The sequence below is a fragment of the Lepidothrix coronata genome, unplaced genomic scaffold, assembly GCF_001604755.1.
Source record: "Lepidothrix coronata isolate B3197 unplaced genomic scaffold, Lepidothrix_coronata-1.0 Scaffold92, whole genome shotgun sequence".
In the NCBI taxonomy this organism is placed as follows: Eukaryota; Metazoa; Chordata; class Aves; order Passeriformes; family Pipridae; genus Lepidothrix; species Lepidothrix coronata.
In genome coordinates this window covers 1,007,338-1,028,826 of record NW_016690272.1, presented here as the reverse complement: position 1 = coordinate 1,028,826, position 21,489 = coordinate 1,007,338, and the positions used below count along the sequence as shown (strand labels likewise).

General features: G+C 42.7%; 1 long non-coding RNA gene across 1 annotated transcript in view; it reads left to right on the top strand.

The window, feature by feature from the left end:
- Positions 1-3,834: 3,834 nt before the first annotated feature.
- Positions 3,835-21,489, top strand: part of LOC108500702 — a 77,214-nt gene continuing 59,559 nt past the window's right edge. Inside the window, exon 1 of the long non-coding RNA XR_001875966.1 lies at positions 3,835-3,908. This is a non-coding gene — a long non-coding RNA (uncharacterized LOC108500702). The remainder of the gene's footprint in view (positions 3,909-21,489) is intronic.

Here is a 21,489-nt window from a genome sequence, read left to right as displayed (position 1 = left end):
TCCCTTTCTAAAATCCACCATGCCAAGGGTGTGGACAGCCCAGATCTCAAATCCAAGAAAATAAGATTGGCAGCATAGAAAAAAAAAGAATAAATCACTATGTTGCTGGTTTTCTCACTTTCCTCTTTGAGTTGTTTTATGAGCATATTACTAATTCTTCTTAAACTCAGGATTGTCACAGAATGTGTGAACTCCTCCTGGAGATGAAGTGAAAATCAATGACAATTCCTTGCTTGAAGTCATGTTTCAACTTCGAGATGGCAATTCCAGGTGCTGCAGATTTAGAGGGATGACAGAAATCTTGAAGGGGTTTGGGTTGATTGTTAAAAATAAGGAAACCCATGTGGGAAGGGAGCAGGCAGAATAAAGGGCAGATCAGGCAAAATAATGCCTACGAATAGCGGCCTGTCTTGTACACGTCTCAAAGCCCAGCCTAGTGCGTGAGATCAGGGCAGATGGGAAATGCAGGGTACTCTGATCAGTAAAGGTTATCAGGAGAGAAGGATTTGAGCGATCCTGTGCTGAAAGGAGTCTTGGCGTGAATGAAACCATCTGTGGAGGTTTAGCAACCGAGAGCCTTTCTGCTCTCTCGTGTCAATCTTCTTTAAGCAGCTGCTGTACAACCCTGCTCTTGCCAGTTTTCATCTCTGCTGCTGTGAAATGTGGTGCTTTGCTGGTGCTTGTAAAACTGCTTTTCACTGAAGGAAAATCCTTTGTATCGATGAGACAACAGAGGTTTATTTTTAAATTCCTTGAACCTTCTGTAGCTGAGGAAACACAGAACAGTTTGGTTTAGTCATGATGCTGTTCACTACTCAAAAGCAGGTGCAAGGAAAGACAAAAGGAATTCCTGCAGAAGGAGGAACCCAGTGAGAGTATCTGTCTATTATTATTTCTGTTTATTTGTCTATCTGCCTCCTGTTGCAGGAGGGAAGTAACTGATGCTGGTGGTAGAGCTTTTCTTAGAGCCTGCTTCAGGAAAATGCAGTCTTGTATTTTGGGAGAGTCGTTGCTGATCTTGGATCTTTGCAATCCTCCTTTGTGTTTTACACTCAGGCTGTTATTGCAAACACAGCCTGGTTTAAAATAGAAATTATACAGAACTGGTTATGAAGTACATGGGTTTTGTTGGATCAGGGTTGGATGTCCTGGGGTTTTTTTGGTTGTTTTCCTCTTTGACTTGCTTTCCTTTGGCAGCTTTCATGAAATAGAGGACTCGTCAGGACAAGTCCAGGGTCTTGTGCATTTATCATGGGGTGTTGGCTGCCTGTCATCACGTGGCTGCTGCAAGTTTAAGTGATGGCATGAGCTTGAGTCTCCAGCCAGATTCCTTTAGTGACCTGCCTTGGATTTAATCTGAAAGGATTCTGTCTGCAAAGCATTTACATTCCCTTGGGATTTGTCAGGATGATGACAAGGTATTACTGCATGTCTTATAATGATATCTGCAGTAACAAGCCAGATAAATAGAAATGCTCCCTGCAAGTGGAGATGAAATCCTGTCTGAGAGTTACATGTTGCCTCCTGAGGAAAAGTATTTAAGTGGAAAGACCATACAATGAGTATTTGAGCTGATCCCTTTGATCACGTTGACATTCCATATATCCACTGTTTCTCCTTCTCTTTGAGACCATGGGATGCTATTTCCCACACCCCAGTGTGGAGCACTGGCAGAGAAGAGGCTGCTCTGAGTGCCTGGCACTGGAAGGTACATTTTTGTCAAGGCAGAACTGATTAAAAGTCACTAATGATTAATGTATGATTTGCACACTGAGCATTCATTGTTGGGGCTGAAATCTCTCCTATTTGACTTCAACCTGATGGAATATTCTCAGGGACATAAAGCAAAACTACTTTAGTCCTTTTTGCAGTGAAAGGATTTAAATCAAGAAAGATTTTCCAGCTGCTGAAAAATGGAGACCACCTATTGTTGATCAGGTTTCTTTAGACCAACAGTGTTTTAGAAGGGAAGGTTGGGGGTTTACATTGAAAATTATCAAGCCTGAGTTTAAAGAAAAGTAACTTTTAAGATAAGGCTTTCTGAATAGTTGTCCTCTGTAATATATATAATAATTTGTAGCGAACAGATTAATAATGTGAAGCTTAATCAGGCAACACAGTGTCAGTTTTTAAACCTGAAAAAAGAACTCTGGTCAGAGGAGAGAGCCCTTGATTACATTCAGAAAGCTGAATGCAATTCTCCACACCATTCCTCATACACTTTCAGATTTCATACAGGCACCTTGCAGCTCTGCTGAATGCTTTGATCTGATTCTCAGATTGCCCAAAATCACAGTCCTGAGCTGTAGAGGAAGAAAACTGCAGCCACAGTGGTACAAAAGGGGCAAAGCAGCAGCTTTGCTGCTCTTCACAGAAGGGGCAGAATCCAGGCCAGTCTGCCTGCATTGCTTGGCAAGAACTGCTACAGCTCATGTTATGAAGTCTTTTGGCCCTAAGTGGATTTCAGGCCTTGATTTATGTGGCATTAAAAGAAAAAACAAGAATCGATATCAATTTGTAGAACAGCTCTATCTTAGTGCATTCTTTGTTTTATGTGCCACCCACACAACAAAAAAAAGGGGAGGAATATACAGCAGTTTAATTGTGTAAAATTTCCTAAAATGGCTTCTTGTGCTCTTCTTTTGGTTTGTGGTGAGACTGCCTCTTTAACATTCTGTTTGTAGAATCAGGGCTTCACTGACCTGCTAAAAAAGGATTTACTATCCTGTTCCATCCAAATGTGGGTGTTTGTGCCATATGGGATGTGTCAGGCCATCCCCAGCAGGTTCACAAGAGGTTCTGAGCTTAAGCCAGTGTAGTACCCAGGCTTTCCAAGTCCATCCTAAACACACAGTAAAGAGATGGACTGAAGAAGGTGAAGGGGGATGTCCCCTCTTACATGGCAATTTAGGTGTTCTGGTGACAAGTATAGGAAACAGAACTAAAGAGATAAAGAACTAAGAGATTAAAAACTGCTGCTATGGATTTCTGCAGAGACCTTGGGGTCTGTCCACCAAATAAAAGGAAACTTTTTATTCAATTTGGAATTATATTTCCATAGGCAGATGAAATATTTAATTTCAGTCGTTACATTTCTTTTCCTCAACACACACTTTTTTCTTTTCCCTCCTTAAACTCTTGATGAATACTGTTCATCCAAAAATAATCCTCCAGTGATGATTTCTTTCAGGAGCACTTCTGTTTTCAGCCTATAGAAACAATTTTATCTTCTTGCTGTTACGGCAGTGACAGATGATATTTTCTTTTTCTCTGCATTTAGACACCTTATATTACCCAGCTCACTGAGGTAAAAAAGACCCTTCATATGTTGAAGCTTCGAAACCCTTGATGTGCTTAGAAAAGGCATTACATTATTTATTGTCATTTTCCCCTCATTTTTTATCATTACAACTGTAATCACTTTTTGCATAAGGTTATTTCTGAAAGCTATAAAAGGAAGAAAAAAAATGGCCCATTTTGCTTGAGACCAGAGAGGCTGTTTTCTGATGAATTTTTGTATTGAAACTGCTGTGCTTGGATTGCTTCTGCACTACGAGACAGCTGAGCTCTATGTATGATGTATCAGAGGGGATAAACAATGCACACTGAAAATGAGATCCTGAATTCTGAAGATGGGACTTGGGGAACCCGAGAGAACAAAGAGAGCTTGTCAGTATGGTAGTTAAGGGGCCTGGGGTTTTTCCTCATGCACACACAGAGGTTATTTGTTTAAAATTCCATGTATATATGAATTTTGTGGGTGCTGAATTTTTGGTGCCGCCATTTTCTAAACTGCCGTCCTGAGTCATGTTGCCTTATTTTGGAAAGGATGGACTTGGGGGTGAGGGGGTTTGAGTCCCCACTACCATGAGAGTGACAATCTCACCATCCCAAAGCAAATGCACTAGGTAGGTTTTGCCGCCAAATCCCTGGGAAGTGTTTTCCCTGTGTAAAACACTAAGTGTTTGCTGTTTCAGATATTTTCCTCAGGTCGGGGGACCATTTTGCCCCTCAGATGAGGCTGAGGGACCTGCGTGTGCCACACCCACCTCCCCTCACAGCGCCCGCAGCCCCCGTCCGCTTCCCAAAGCACTTAGGGCAGTTTGCACTGCAAATATTTGGGGAATTGAGCCTGGTCCTTGGACCAGGAGGCTTTTTCCACGACTTGCCAAGGGCCTTGGCAGCTGGGCTGTAATTTTTCCCCTCAGAGTTGTGAGGAGAGGTGCGCTGGGAACGTGCCGGTGAGGGCGGTCAATGGCGGCTGGGCTGCCTCAGGTGAGTTCGGGCTGTTCTGGGACATCGGTGTTTGATAACATGTGTTAGTTTCTGTTTTCATGGTAGTTAAAATGTAAATATTTATTTTTAACCCCCTGAACACACTTAGTGGGTTGCTGAGGGGGTTTGTGTAAAAAACAAAACAAAACAAACAAACAAAACCCAAACCAGCATAGGTGTGACTTGCATATTTAGAAAAGCGCTGGTAAATATGGAATGACTTCAGAGAAATTTGTCTTCAGCAAAACTAGAAGTATTGTATAGAAAAGCTAATGTGTGTCTCTGTGTGTCAGTGCTTTCTTCCCTTAAGTTATTTATTATTGCCGCTACTGTTTTTAATCTTACCCATTGAAGTTCTTTCTTTTGTACATGTTCTGGGTAGAGCACTGGATTATTTGTTTTCTGTATTTTATTTTCACAATACTGTGTGGCACAGTGATATTGGTAAAACCTTGTTTTATCCCTTTACAGTGTTCTTGACTCAAGGTAACCTTGACATTCACTTTCTGGGATGTGATTCATTTTTGAAAGTTAAATGGCTTTGTTAATTAACAAACAATTTAGGCTTCTTTCCCAAAATTGGTGACATCAGCCTTTTTGCTGTTGGGGGATCTAAAATGAGAGTGACCCAATTGCTGTTTCCCTGAACTAATTTAGAAAGGGAACTTGAAGTGCCGTGAGGCAAACTTTGGTTTATTGCGGTATTTTATGTATCCCATTATCTTCTTCAGTTGTCTTACCAATGCAGGGGCGAAATGGTGGCAAGCCTTGGATTCTTGTTCATGTTTTAAATAAGGCAAATAAAACCTTTTGAAAGATAAGTGTGGTCGATACTTTGCACAAGCCTAGCTCTGCTATGCTTCAGGTATTCCTTTGAGTTCCTGTTCCTGAAAATGAAAGAATCACTCTATGTCAGATGCAGAGGGAATTTCCTGTCTGGAAAGGGAAAAAAAAAAAAAAACAAAAACAACCCACCTTAATTAAACTTCCTGCTGAAAGAAAGTCTGTAGGGAGTCAGAGGAGATTTTCTGAAATTGCCAGATGTGGAATTTGAATTTTGGGTACTTATTCATAGAAATCATTGGGGTTTTGTGGAGTTTTTGTGTGCTCTTTCCCTTACACCCTCCTCTCTCCTTTAATTAGTGTCATATTTATCATCCTCGTTGGTTCTAAAGTGGTGTGATTCCACCCTGAATTAAGTGTCACAGTGGCTTCCCACCTGTGTGTGCTGTTCAAGGAGTGTCATAATGGACTGGGACAGAAAATGAGTAGCTGGAGGTTTAGGATCAGTCAGTAAAATAAGGCAGGGATACCTTGTTACTCTTTTTGTAAAGATAGTTAGATTTATTTATTTTTTTTTATTTTGTGGGAGTGGGGTGTAAAAGGAAGTACCAAAAAATCAGGTGAGGGAGATGTATGAGGTACTGTCCTAAGAAATTACTGAAAGTTGCTCACTTGCTGTGTGTAGTAGTTATTGGCACAGGCTGGCATTTAATGACAGTCAAACTGTTTTTCCACATCCAAAGATTCCCTTAAAAAGAAAAAAGGTGGGATGGTTGGGGTGATTCATCTGTAGATCTTTGCTCCCTCCCTCCCTCTTTCCCTTTCTCTCTCCCCTTTCCCTCCAGCCATACAACTGCAGCTCTTTATTTAGTGTCTGCTCCACATGTGTTACATTGAGACGAGCTCTGATAAACCGCTTAACCTCCTTTCACTAAAAGCCCTTTGCAAATAAGTAACACATTTCCAAATAAGTAAAACAACCTTTTGGGCACAGTTCACCTTCAGGGTTGAGGTCCAAGTGTGGTCATGTGGGCGCTCCTGCTTGGCTCTGAGCACAGCGGCCCAATTCCTCCCACAATTTCCATCTGTGGGTATTTAGGAGCCCATGTCTGTACAGTGCATATGTGGGCATGCCAAACCTACCTGATAAAGTGCTAGATGTTGTCAATCTTCATCCATAAGCAGCATTAGATGGAACTAATTCCTGATGTAGGGGTTGGTGCTGTGAAGGTGCCCAGTTGTGCCATGAAATGGCCCAGCCATTGGTAGCACACAGGGAGTTCCTCCTGTTCCTTTGGTCCCTTTCTGGTTTTATTTCCCTGCTACAAATCATTTCTCCAAATTATGTTTTTGAAGTGCACTCCAGGCGGCTTTTTATGTTTCCCATAGTTTTAATTTAGTAATTTACCAAGTCAGAAACCTCATGCTGAAATCCGGCCTTTCAGCCTGAAGCCCCTAATCTTCTGTAACTGTTTGGTTGAACTCAGCAATTACTGAAAATAACCTCTGTAATTTTCCAACATCTTCCCCTCGCAGTGATTTCCCAATGTGCTTGTCAGATGTGCAGTTTTACTATGAAGTTATGTAAATCAAGCTAAATGGACATTTGTCCACTTTATAGTTACTCTTAAGTAGTGATAGTAAAGAAGCCTAATTAGCTGGTGTAAGGCACAAGGGGATGGTTTCAAAGTTGCTAAACTGGTGGAGATACAAAATAGAATTCTGGTTACACAAGGTTGACAGTAAATCACTTATTAATCTTAAAACAGTGTTTGACCCAAATTTATTAAATAATTTTTTCAAACCCATGGAAGTAAATGAGATTTCGGGATCAGCCAGTGTTGGTGATTATTTGATTTCACGGGAAGTAAAAAACCTGAGGCTTAGTAAACATTTGGATTTTTGTTTTTCTTTCTAGTGAAACAATGAATGTGAAGTCAAGCAATGTGAATTGTTTGTAAGTCCCTCTGGAAAAGTTTAAAACATGTAACCTCGAGCTAGAAAAGAAAATGCATCTTGTGTTAATCAGGCAGAACAAGCAATAGGAAAATAGGAGACTGGATGGAAACATTTGACTAATCTCAGCCATGTGGGAAGTGAATATTGCATACATTTATACTAATTAACCAGCTTCCTGAATTACTGTGAGTTGTCTTATTGTTGCCACTGTAACTCAAAAGTTTCAAGGTGCTAACAGGCAACACAAAAGAAGGTTTCTTTCCACACACTGTGTATCCGTGAGCATGAACCCTTCCCTCTCTCCAGGAAAAATAAATTAAAAATTGTTAATACAATGAGAAGAGGGAACAATCCCAGAGGTATTTGTGGATCGATGTTTTGTTGAGCTAAAGAAAATAAGAGGTTTGATGTTCCCAGAGGTACAAATGGTATAAACTGATGTGTAAAGAAAGAATTTCCTCTACAAGAAGCACTTGAAGCACTACCATGAATTCACAACTGCTTTTGCAGTTGAGTTACAGGTCAGGTCAAGCATCTTCTGAGCAGTGTCTTCTGCTTTATGGCTTTCCCAAGGACTGGGAAACAAAGTTGGCATTGGGGCAGAATTATACTTGTGAACAGGGATTGAGGGTACTCACTGCATACAGGGAAATCTTTGCTCCAAATGAGTTAGTTCCCAAAGGGAGAGGGGAAAAAAAAAAGGAAAAATAAGTTTAAACCTTCTAAAACACAAGGGATGATGGTTAAGAAAATGTCTCTGGGTGAACAAGGTGTTATTGTAAAATATAACCTGACAGCAGCTGTTAAAATGACCTAAAATTGTGCAGCTGTACTGAAGTTCCAAGTGTCAAGTCAGAACTTCTGGTTTATTTCCAATTTGAGTTCTTGTGCTTTACCTTATAACTGCGTGAAAGTCTTACTGAGAAGAGCAGGGCCCAGATGTTGCTGCTGATTGTTGTGTTTTATTGTTGTGCAGGAGGGAAATAGTACCTGAATTATGATAGAAAACTGTGGAGACAAGTGCAAGCATCAAGATTGGATTTAAATGATGTTGCTACAAGTGTGATGCATTTTTCTCTTTCCATAACCCCTCTATTCCCTAAACCCCCTGCAAGGCTTCTGGTGCAATATCCTGCAGTCTCTGTACAATCCAACTTTCCTGAAGTCAGAAAGACATTTATAGTTGTGTACTTTTATCACTCAGCAATGTAAAAACTGTCTCCCAGCAAGAAAACAAAAGACTGCTTGGTCTCAAAGAAAGCAAAGAGACTCTGAGCACAGTTCCAGGTAGATCTCAGACACTGCGGATTCCCAGAAGTGCTTCTCTGTTTTGTCTCTTGGAATCACAGAATGCTTTAAGTGATAGATTCCTAGAGGCCTCCATTCCAACTCTGTGCTGAAATCAGGGCCAGCTTTCAGGTCAGTCACATTGCTCAGGGCCTTGGCCAGCAGAATTTCGGGGGATCCCATGGCTTCTCTGAGCCCCTGTCTCTGAGCTTTGTGGTGAAAGACCTTTCTTCCTCTAATCGGAGTTTTCTGTGCCCCAATCTTGCATTGAACTTGCTAATAAATACTATCTTGTCTGTACAGGCAAGACAAAAACGATTCTTCCCCTTCCCTGGTGACTCACTGATGTGGTTTGACACAAGATGCTGTACACTCGGCTCTATTTATACACCAACTGACAGGTATGATGCAAATGGGATAAATATAGGGAATTCTGGCTCCCGAGAGAGACTAGAGATGATGGGAACCAATTTGGAGTGATTTCCATTTTGTTTGTACCAGGCTTGTCCTCAGTCCCTCCTACTGGATCTGTTAATGCACTTTTAATCATAACGTGTTTTCAGATAGTTTACAAAGTGGCCCCACTGTGAGAATCATAACTTGCTGTTAATACAAAACAACCTGCCATTACTGTGTGGTTATCACAGGTAACTCCTGTTTTCTGAGGGGGAGAACCTCGAGCTCAGGTATATAAATACCTGCCTCAGTGCTGCCCCCAGCTCTGTTAATTACAGTAATTACAGTATTTAATTCTGCTTGGCTAAGGGTGTGCACCTGGAGGCTCTGGAGCTCTGATGGCCCCTTAGGGAAAAAAAAATCCTCCCTAAAAAGCCTTAAATACTTTTTTTTTTTTAGTTTTTGCCTATTAAAGTTGGCATTTCAATCACACAAATCTGTGTGCAATGCATGAGCTGCAGGGGGGAAATACAGGACTGTGAAGGCACTTGGAGATTTACTGGAGCTTGCAATTTGTCCCAATGCAGTTGGCTTAAAACTATATTTTAAAAAATAATTTAAAAAAGGGTTTTCCCGTTCCACCAGACTTGTGTTCGTTCCTGTTTTGCTTTAGGTCAAAAATTGTGTTTACTCTGGATTTTTTTCCTAGGGAAAAAAAGCTAAAGGAAGAGAGAGGTTTAAGGTTGTGATGAGAGAGGAAAGGTTTATCTTCAATTCTCTAATGTAACAATTTAAATCTAGGTTTGAGATGATCTTGACTTTAATGATTAATGGTCACTTGGCTATTTTAGAGTGCAAATCTTTTCTTTTCATCTTGAAATTCCATTGAATACCTAAAAGCTTAATTTCAAAAAGTAGCAATATGCTGGTAGAAAAAGCTCTGGATTTAAGTAACTGCTGCTGTTTCTTTTGATAAAAATAGCATATGAACTGTTGGGGGAGGAACCCTCATGGATATAATATCTCAGAGGGGAAAATAAGGACTGAAATCCCCACTGTAACTTCCAGGAGAAGGTATATCCATGGCAGGAAAAACAGCATTTAAATCACTTTGAAAACTCAATTCTCTTTATGGCAAAATGGTTAAGTGCATTCTGTACTACAGTATCTATGAATATTTCAATTTTTCCTCTTGATTTGGAATGCAAATAGATACTGAATTATCAAAATTTGCCACGGGGCAGCAGCTCTGAATTTCAATCAATTTTGCTAAGTACCCAGCAATGAAAGGTTTTTTAAAGGCTGTATTCAATATTTTTCATGTGCATGTGCAAGGAAATGTGATCTTGAGGCTTTGAGATCATCAAGTAATTAGTTTGGGCTTTTCCTGGTGAAAACTTCAGAAGAAAGTATACTGAGGAGCCAAAAATGTTGCAAAACATAGATTTATTTTTTTTAATGGGAAAAATTATATAGAAATTTAAACAGTGTAAAACTTCCATTGCATTTTCCATGAGGGTCCTGGTTCTTCCTGATGAAAATTAGTCTTTCTTTCAGAAAGATTTCAATTTAAAGCTGAAAATCAGGTTCTCTATCTCACAGCATCCCTGATTTTTTTTCCCCTTTTCTCTCTCAATCTGTATAAGAGCCTTTAATCACTTATGTTGCCACCTTTTTTAATATGCAGCTTGTAGATGCATTGGAGGTGGTTGTGCAAACCTTGGTCTTCACACTCAATCCTGTCTATCATTATTGTCCAGCACTTCAGTCCAGCTGGGTGAGTGCATTAGAAGCACCCAAAATAAGCAGAGGTGAAAAGACATGACACAATTGGTACTTTGATAAATCACATTTACTTGCACTCACTGAAAATTCACTGTTTAAAATCTCTTAACATCATGGCCAGACTTAGTGTGGTTTCCTACACCTCCCTCCTGGTGTTCTGCCAAGACATTATCTGGAATCCTGACACCTCCAATCCTGATATTCCTGCTCTTATCATGAGAGGAGGACATCTGAATCGTGGTGGCTGCAATGGCTGATTTCCAGGAGGCTGGTGCTAGCACAGGGGATATTTGTTTGAAATAAAAGGTACTGAGAGAAAGGCATGATCTCCACATACTGAGTGAGAGATAAAGTGACATCTCTCCCACTCCCTGCATGGGGATAAAGCAAGAGGGGTGTAAATGTGGATGAATTTGTGTACACACGTGTTCTGTTTCATCCTTCAGAAAGTAAAATGTTGTGTGCTTTTCCAAATACCTTTCCATTTGCATGTCTTGGTGTGTGTCCAGGGTAATTGGTCCTTGGCCCACTTCAATCAGAAGATGCCTGCTAAAAATTCAAGTGTTCTTGCTAAAAAAGATGGGTTTGCTTTGTCTGGGACACCCGAAGTCAGTGTGATCAGTGCTGATCCCAGTGATGGGCTGCCTCCTCCATCAGAGAATTTTTCCACAGACACATCCTCGTGGGGCCTTTCCTTGCACACTCCTGACTTACCAGGGATATGCTGAGCGTTTGTCAGCTCCTGGCATTACAGTTTGCTTCAGAAAGCCCTTGTGGGGGTGACCAAGGACACCTCCTGAAAGCTCAGCCCTGATTTTGGGGTTGCAGGGTGAGCACATGCCTTGTGTTCCAGCCCTTCCTGCCTGTTATTGTGGTGTGTTTTGGTGGCTGGTACCATTTACCAGGAACTCAGGAGGGCATCCCATCCCACAGCACTCTGCACAGTTTATACTCAGGTCAGCCCCATATTCCATAAGATTTATCCCAAGTGGTGGTGGTGTTTCAGAGGCTGTGAGAGGGATGTTTGCACAGATCCTGAGCAGCACATCTGAGCCACCTTTGCTGGGACTGGGGGAAGCAGCACAGGGAAGAACTTGTGAAAGTGTTGTACTCCCTGAGGAACTTGTGGGTCAGAGCACTTTTATACAAGAGGGGATGTCTGGCAATAAAACTCAACTGGTACCTGCCATTGGTAGGTACAGAATGGAAAAGAGAAATAAATCAGGGATTCATTGCAGGTTTTTCCATTCAGATGAAGAACCAGGCAGTGAAGTGTACACAGTAAGACTTTGAGTTTTCTTGGGTTTATTTGAACATTCAGTATCACTTTGGTAGCGGTTCCTCACTGCTGGTTTTTTAAGTTTGTTTAGTATAGTCACAAATTGTAGATAATCATTTTCTCCAATCCCCATAGTCCTTTCTCAGCCAGTGAAGGATTAAAAATGAAAGTCATTACTGGGAGGTGAAATTAGAGTATTTATGTCATGTTATCCTTTCATGTTTTGCCTTTTTTCATCCTTTATTATTTTTCTGCCTTTAATCCCTTCTCCTTAATTGACTCTTTGAGGCAGTGGGAATGGCTTATAAAAGGACATGAAAGCATGAATGGAATAATTGTCTCACCTGAGTATTGCAAATGGGCCATGAACCATTTTGGTTCAGAGCTCAGTGCCTCTGGTTTCGTGTTTGGCAGTGCTGTGTGAGATGGTGCAAGTCAGACCCCCTGCACTCCTGTAATCCCTGCTTTGCCCTGCTCTGCTTCCCTGACATCCACTCCATGGGCATTAAATTGGGATTAAATAGATACAACTCACCAAAAGAATACCAGACTCTAAATTCACACCTTCCTCGTAATTCCTTGTAAGCTGTTTAACTTACCCTCTTTCCTACACCACCACGTTTAGTTCAGCGACGAAGAGACAAAAAGAAAATGTCAAAAACATGACAAATAATTGTTTTCTCAAAAAAACCATCCCATAGATCTGCCATTCTCTGTATCCAGCAGTCCCAGGACAAGGGGGTGCAGAAGCTGTTTGCTGTGACTGTGGGGCAAGGAAGGAATAAGCAGAGGTTGTGTTTATAGGTACCAAGGGAACAGTGAAATTATGTGTAAAATATTGAAAAGTGGCTGCTTCCGGAATTTGGGACCAGGACCTGGAGCCTGAGAGGGTGTCATTGGCAGTGGATATCTGCCAGTAAGGGGCTGAAAGTAGCCAGGAGAAGATGGGGATTCCAGAGGTTTTCTTTCAGAGCATCAATCAAAAGCTTTTAAGGGATAAGGATCATAACGAGATGTGAAGTGAGATATGAAAGAGTACTAGTTGTAAAACCTGCCAAATGATACTTATCAGCTCTATTTGGATTGGCCTCCACTGGGATCAGTCTGACACCATCAAGAGTTACTTTGCTAAGGCAGAATCTCAGAAGAAAAAACTCTTCCAATTACATTGAAAGATTTGGGGTTTTAAGCCTGTATTTAAACACTGTCTTTGTCGCTGTCTTGGAGACTGGTAGAAATGTTCCACTTGACTGTGCTGTCAGGCAGCCCTTGATGGATGTAGCTCCTTTAATTGGTGATGCTGTGCTGGCATGAAGAAGGAATTAAGGCCAATTTAGTAATGTATTTTATGAGTGTAAAATCCGTGTCACTACAATGCCAGTGCAGTCGATAGAGCACACAGAGTGCTGCTGGTTGGGTGTGATGTATCAATTTGTTTGTGCTACAAACCAAACAAACCTGCCAAATGCACCTCCTGCTCATCCCCAAGGTAGTGCTGTGTCCCACCTTTCCTGTGGACACCGAGGAAGTGGAGCCTCAGATATTCCCTGGTGTGTGTGTGTATGTTGTGAAAATAGAGGCAAAGCAAGAGGGTTGGGCTTGTTCCCTCTTACAAACCTAGTCCATGGAAAAATGCTCCAGTGAGCTTGGGAAAACCCTAAACAGGGGCCAAATCTCCATCCTTGGATACATTCAAAGCTTGGCTGGACCAGCCCTCAGCAACCTGCTCTCCTTTTGGCTCAGGGTTAGACCAGATAAACTACAACCGATATCATGCCATGCTTGTAATTCCAGAGACAGAAACAGCTCAGGTTTCCAGAATTCCAGTCCTTTGTCTGGTCTCTGCTCTATCGTGCAAGGTAAAGATATATTTTTGCATTAGAGAGGGAAAAATTAAACTCTTTCTGGCACATTTTATTTGGCTGGAGCACTGTGGGAGAGGATTTGAGAGCCAAGTCACACTTGTAGGCAGCTCAGTTCAATCTGTGTCTTGACAGCCAGGGCAAAGCTGGTGCAGTTGGTGTGAAAGGAGCGTGACCACTGAGCAGAAAAAAAATGTTGTTTATTGAAGGATCTACACCCCAAGCACCTCCTGTGTCTGTGAAGTGCAGCTGTGTCACATTTTACAGACACCCAGCCACATCGGGGAGTGACTGCCTTTATCCAGCAGTCAGTCCCGCAGCCCTTGGCTCAGCCAGGGATCCGGTGGCACTGGTAACCATGGCACCCTGCTCTTTGCATTTAGCAGCCTCCTCACACTTCAGCTTGTGCTGGCCTGAAAAAAATTAAGCCAGGCTCAGATCCCTGTCTTTCTGAGGGCACTGGGGTGCGTGGAGCAGTTGTTCTGGCAGCAGGAAGTGTTTGTGATGAAGGCAGAGGCTGTTTGGTGATCAGTCCAGTGCTGTCCAGCACAGAAGTCCCTGCTGTGCCCTCATGCTCTTCCCTGGTATTTTGGGCGTCCCTGGGGAGTGAATGGCTGCTGGAAGCTGGGAAGCTGCCCCAGGCCCTGTGTGTGCTGTGCCATCTGGCAGCAGACATTGACTTCTCAGTGCCATCTCCAGGGACAAGTTTATTTTATCCACCCATGGCTTTCTATTAAAGACACATCAATCCCCCTCCCAGGAGAGTGTCCTAACCGCTGGGTTAGCAGCTCTTACACACATGTGCTCTGCTCCTCAGAGATTTTGGGGATGGCTTGTTTTGTTTTTACGGCGTGGAGTGGATTTCTCAGCTCTGAGTCTCCCCCTTTCCTCACACAGATGCCATCCAGGCATCTTCCTTAGAGGTGAAAAATACAGTTGAAACCTCTTAGGCTGGGTAGGGAGTTGCAAAAATCTTTCATGTCTTCGTGGCAGATTTATCACAGAGCTGTCACATAAAAAGGGAGGTGCTGGTGGCTGTGTTTTGAAAGAAATGCTTAGTTACGAAAAGGGGAAAGAAAAAAAAGGCGTGAGGGAGGCTTTGACAGACCCAGCTGTCCCAGTGTGGGAGAGGAGACAGCTCTGCCCAGCCCCAAGGAGGGTGTGAATGGTGGAATAGTGACAGCATTGCCCACACTTCCTTGGGTCTTCCTGTGTGGGATGGTTCACAGAGCCCCTTCCCGGGGGCCTGTGCATCACATGGATCATCTCAGAGCAGTCTTGGCACGGTGCAAAATTCTCCTTCTGCTTTTTTGGGGGGTGCTGGTGCCCAGGTGAGAGCTGAAAATAGGATATGGCATGGAAACGAGGGCAACTTTGCTGTTAATGAAAACCAAAAGGTTTTCTTGGGGGGGGAAAAATTAACAATGCCAATTATAGGTTCAGATGCAAGTTTTCCTCTGTGTTTCTCAGTGAAGAGATTTAATGAAGATTAGTTGTTAATTTTGCTCTTCCTACAGAGACATTCTCTTCCTTCAGTAAAGTGAGACCCAAATTGGGTTGGTTGTCAGGAACAGACATTTTTTGTATGTGACTGATGAAGACCTTGCTTAAGGCTGAAGCTCAGTAGGTTTTTAGCTGAAAACTTTAGGAGCCTTCCTAAAAAAAGAAAATACTGGCACATGGAAGGAACCCTTTGAGGAATTGCTTTGAGACAAGAAAATATTCCATGCTGCTCTGTTCTGATCCAGGTTCAGTTTGTGCCTCCACTTATTGCCTGGATACATCCCTACTTGCATTTTTTTTTTTTTACCAAATGGGATTGCTAGAGCAAAATGAAGCATAAAGCCACAGCCTAATGTTTGCAAAATGCCCTAATTTTTGTTAAAGAGCAGCTATTTTCCTTGAGCCTGTGCCTGCCACTGGCTGACAGAAATCAGATCTTCCCTGAGAATTGCCTTAATGAAGTTGAACGTTTCCCTTAACAAGAGAGAAATAACTATATTGGTGGATGGTATTATACAGAAAAATAGAGCTTTTGCTTTTTTAGTAATAAAAATAGTATTTCCTTAAGCTTTGCCTTAAACCAGGTATGTATAGATTAGTCAGAAAGCTCTGGAAGACACATGTTGGCATGTAATGGCCCAAATCTTTGGAAGCCTTTAGCTGTGCTATCCTGGGTGCTGGAGTGCATTTGTGATGGAATTACAAATTGCTCCTCTATAAATACCAAGAGTCTTTGTGGTGATTAGTGCTTTTCAGTGAATAAGAAGTGAATTAATACCCATTAAGTTGCATTACAGAAATAGAACATTTTCACAGCATTGGAAGCTGCTTTGCCAACAACACTGTGCTGGGTACTGGGAACAGTTTCAAACTACTTAGAATTAATGAATAAGAATTATTATGTATAAACATCATCTTTTTTATTATTATTTAAGAGGATGGTTCTCCCAGTCTTACTGATGTTGAGCTATAACAAGATAGGTATTAACAATTTTGACATTAATTATATAACGTCCCATTTGTCACTTTTTTTTTTAACAGAACATTTTACCCACCTTTGAGCTAATGAGTTGTGGAATTCCACAGTGATTGATGCCTGTTGAGGCTCATAATTCAGCATTTCTACCGTGTGAGATCACTTGGTATGAGGCAAAGGAGAATTGTGCCTGTTCTTAGGTGGTACAAAGAATGCAGAAAGGTTAATGTAGCACTGCCCAGTGACAGTAAGAAATAATCTCCATGTCTCTGTTTATGTATAGCATTTTCTTGGCTTGCACTGTAAAACATGGCTGTCAACAGTATTTACAATATGACTTTACCTGAGAAGCCACATAACTGAGGTAACTTTATTTTTTTTTAAACATCCTAAATCCTACAATAAGGAGTTACCATTGAAATAGTTGTATTGGTTATAATGGTTATTATCAAATACGTTCTCAAGTTACAGTAGTTATATTTTCCAAGTGTTCTGCATTTTGCTCACTGCACGTTGTCATGAGAGACTGGCAATGAGAGATTTTCTAGAAAAGCCCTGAAATAGAAGAATACAGATATTTAAACTGTGTTTCTTCTCTTTCTGAGGACCCTGTGTTTTAAGGACATCTGTGTAGCACCAAAAAAACTAGAAAGAACAATATGCTTTGAGGATTAACACCATATCCATTGATCCTGGGAATGATCAGAAGGGAAGGATGAACCCATAGACTGAGTTAAATACGCTGGTGTGGGGCCATCATTGTGCCCACAAGGTTTGTCACAGATGGAAACCTGCAGACGTTGGAAAGGCAGGAGGAATCAGACAGTGCTGGAGGGCAGAGCCCTGGCAGATCCCTTGGGAGCAGGAGTGTGGGGCGGGAGCCATTCCCCTGGAATGACCTGCTGAGGTTATTCAGCACAACTGAGATCAATGACAAGCTGCACTTACTGACATCAGCAGATGCTTCCTTAGCAGAGGTGCAAGATTTAAATCAGGTTAAAACACTAATGTCATTAATGTCTGATTTTCCACTGGAAGCTATTCCAGTATCCAAACCAGCAGGTAACTTCTGAACTTGGTGTCCCCCAAACTGGCAGAAGTGAAAGGAATCCCATGTACCACTGGACTTGGCCCTTTGCTGGGGGCTGACACCCAAACACGTCATTCAGGCTTGTTTCTTGTTCCCACATTTCCCAAGCTTTCCTTGGATGAGGTGTGTCCATTAATTCCTGCGCCTGCCGAAACCATCTTTGTATTTTCTATCAGTTTGAGTAAGAGAAAGTGAAGCACCAGCACTGACAAGCACATTTGCATCTTGATTTGTGAGCAGTGTTTTGGTCTTTGCTGCCCCAAAGAAACAGTGTCAAATTTTCCTTTCGCTCTCTCCCTGGAAGGAAAAAGCAGAACAAGGAGAAGAACAGAGATGGATTTCTCCTTCCCTTTGCTCCCTTCAGCCCTGTCTGTGATTACTGTGTATCACCTCTTGCTATTTTGTAGCAACACATAGAACGAAATCTCTTCCTTTTGATTAAACGCCAACAAAGCCACAGGATGGCAGAGCACAAAAATAGCAGCTGACAGCCCTTTTATATTCCTGTGCAGACACAAACAGGGGCACAGCTCTTCCCTGAGCAGGGCTGGCACAAGACAAATCGTCTGAGAGCAGAACCAAACTCATGCTACCGAGGCTTAATTAATTATATTAAAAATAATAATTTAATTACCAACCAAAATTAATGAGGGGAACAACCTCCTGCCACCTGCTGTAGGAAAATATTTTTGGGAAGGCTGGGGCATTTTTTACATGCTGATCAGGAGTTTGGGCGTGGTATTTTCTGTGTGTCTGAGACCCGACCCCAGGGATGCTTTGCTGACCTGTGGTTTGGGGTGGCATTGAGTATCCAGGGACCAGCCTCCCGGATCCTTTCCTCAGGGACTGCTCGTGTCCCAGGGAGAAGATCCAGCCCCGCCACCACTAGAGGACACCCTCGCATTTAAGATACAGATCTTGCTTTACATCATCCCAGCCGGGGTGAAACAGGTGTGTCTGCTGGGAGGGTTCAAAACACACTGAACACACTCGAGGTCTATTTTAAAAAGTGGATTAGTACTTATATATGAAGCTATTTATTAAGGACAGCTTCAAAACCCATTGGTGCCTCAAATAAATGAAATTTTCCCTATCTTAGCCCAGGTAGTTATTTTTATTTTTATTTGTTTTCCTTAAAATATTGATGACTCTCTCTTGTTTTCTCAAGGTGTTTGGAAATCATTCTGTATCCAGTTAGAGTTGAGGTTTTCAAAATATTCAGGGAGGTTTTCAAAATATTCAGCACTGACCTGCTCCTGCGGCAGCTGAAATCCTCTGCTGAGGAGGAGCAGAGCTGGGCATCTCTAATTGCAAAATCAGCCTCTTTGTCCCTCCTCCCCTGGTGCTGAAGCAGGAGCAATTCCAAGGCAGTGCAGAATAAAAATAGTCTGAATTTTAACACAGGGTTACGGGGTTTATGTTACCATAGCCTGTAATTTGTAGGAAGGAAAATGTACAGGTTTGCAGAGGGCACCAGGCAGCAATACATACAACTGAATCAGATCTTCCCTGGGGGACAGAATATTAGTAGAGAGGAATGGAAATCCCTGAGTTAGGAAAGATGGAGATGCAGCAGAAACCAGGGGAGGAAGACAAGCACTCAGCGATTAGGGAGAGCCTGGACACCAGGGCTGGCAGGAATGGCCTCAGTGAGAGATGAAGTGCTCTCTGGAGGAGTTCAGGGGATAATTGGGTGCTGTCAGCGAACAAAGGGACTGGCAAATCACTCTGTAAACCTACAGCTCGGTAAAAGAGCAGCTTGGGAAAACAAACGCTCCGAGGGGGTTGTTGCCGAGGATTAAACACGGGCAGGGTGAGTTTGTGCAGGAGGTACCATAGCAAGGGTGACGCTGCTCGTGGTCCTCCTGTGATAGTGAACAAGGAAATCCCATTCCCTGGATGGAGTGTAGGGCAGGTTCCCAGTGGGCTTCCCTGGGAGAGGGATTTGCAGTGCATTTTTAAGGAAAAGAACAGTTTGTAATGCATGTTGGTGGTTAATGAGTGACGTCTGAAGAAAGCAACAAGTCTTGGTTGCCTTGGGAGAAGAAATTCAGTTTTTCTGTTTATAATTGATCACCCTCCAGAGCCAAAACTACATATTGGATATCTTCTATTTTGGATATTGGGATTAACTATCTACGTCTAAAGACTGTAGGTCTTGGAACAATCCTGCTGGGTTCCCCTTACAGGAACACAGGACCAAGCTGTCCAGATCAAATCTAAAAAAAAAAAATCACCCAACATTTTCCCCAGAATCTGAGCATCTTTGGATATTCCTGCAGGACCATGGATTGCATTGTGTCAGCACCCCAAAGGCAGCACAGCATTGCATTTGTTGTGTGGATTGTCACATTCTCAGATCCCTGAGTGACTGAGCTTTCTCTGGGTGAAAAGTTGTGAAATGCACATTTTTGCAGCCCAACTCTCTGTCACTGAGAAAAGCCATGAATAATTCTGAGTTTGAGACAGGCCTGAGGACTCTGCAGTCTGCTCACAAGCAGCAGAAGTTTCCCTGAATAAATAATTGTTTGGGAATTAGCCAGGCCACTCCACTTGTTCCCAAATCCTTCTCAGAAGAGGAGTTTGGCCTACAGGGAAACTGCTCACAGCTACAAGCGTTTGGACACACTTTGGATAGAATATTTAAGTGAATGAAAACAAAATATTACGTATTGAGCAGTGAACAAAAGAGAGTAAAATGCAGCCCTTTGGTGGCAGAGCATTGAGATGCAGTTGTGCTGTCAGAGCAGGGCAGGCTGAATGCAAACACACCTCTGGTGGCACTTGTTTCCTTGCAGTGTTTCAGAGGTGTGAGGGAACTTCTCCTGGCAGGAATGCCTTGCATTGCTCTGTTGGCTGCTGTCCCACCACTGTGTCCAGGCTATGGCATGTCCAGGAAAGAAAACAGTGGGCTCAAAGTACCTTGGCACTGCAAAAATTCATGGCTGATGATGGATCAGCTTCAACTTTCTTCCTGCTTATAAACAGAGCAAAGCTATTCCCTAGGACTGCTCCAATGGAGGAGAGGGGCAGGAAAGTGAAAAGACGTCAGTTTTGCCTTGTATCCTGAGTTTCCCCAACTCTTTCTGTGTTGGGCAAACAAGAATCCCATCAGCTACAGAAGGGCTCAAACGTGTTTTGTCCTGAATGTAGTGGGGTTGGTCCTTTGCTGCTGCTCAGAGCCTTGTGAACAGAGGGAAGTTTCTATCCTGGCCTCCATCAGGAATGTGCTCTAAGGGAAAACATGATGTGTGGGCAAGGTGTGCTGTGGGCCTGCACCACATCTCAGGAGCAAAACTGAGCAGGGATTCTTTAAAATAGGATAATGCTAAGGAAGCAATGTTGTGTATATTGAACCCTTCACTGGGTCCTGAGCATGAGGAGGACAGCAGTGAACTGGAATGCACATGAGGAAACTGCCTGTGGGACAGGGCTCAAACACAGCATGGGAGATAATACCAAGGGCAAGGGACATGACAGAGCTTGAATTCCTCCTTGGGAAAGCCCTTCTCCCTCTGCAGACAGGCAGGCACACTGGTGTGGTAGAGGATGTCCAAGGGCACCGAGCTGTGCCCTGTGGCTCTTTGTCCAGCAGAGTGCCAGGAGCTGTTTGTGGGGCTGTCAGAGAGCCAGAAATATCCCCCTTTGCCATCAGGGTCACACAGAGTTTGCAGAGCTGCTGCTCGGAGGAGTCACCTTTTCTTTCTGAGGCCAGACAGAAAAATGCTTCTGTCATTTGTGTTACTTTGCAGAGGAAAGAAGTTGTACTACAGAATCCCTGCTGTCAGTGGTGAAAACTGGGGTGAGTTGTGTTCCTGCTGTGAAATGGCACAAGGTGACACCAGCTGGGGTGTCACCTTTGTCCGGTGAGATCACCCCACTTACAAGTTTGGGCACATCCTGTTTCTGTGGCATGGGGAGGAACAGGGGGCAAATAGGGAGAGCAACATCAGGTCCCAATACAAGTTTGTTTTGCTTTGAGGCTGCATTATTTCCAGTACTTCTGAAGGAGTTTTGGTAGATGTTTAGCTTAGGTAAACGTGTTGGGCTCCCACAGGCTCCTCTGGGGTGCAGTGCTTTGGGGGAGATGCGTTGCCACAAATTTTTTGAGCTTTAACTTCATCCTTGATTTCTTTTTTTCCAGTTATTCCTGGGGAAAAAAATAAGTAACATGTTGAGTGCACCCTCTAGTAATTTTGTGCCCAAAGATGAACCCTGCACACCTTTTTTCCTCAAAGCACTGGTTCCACTGAGCAGTCCTCCAGTGCTCCCAGCCAGGTGTGTTGAAGTCCTT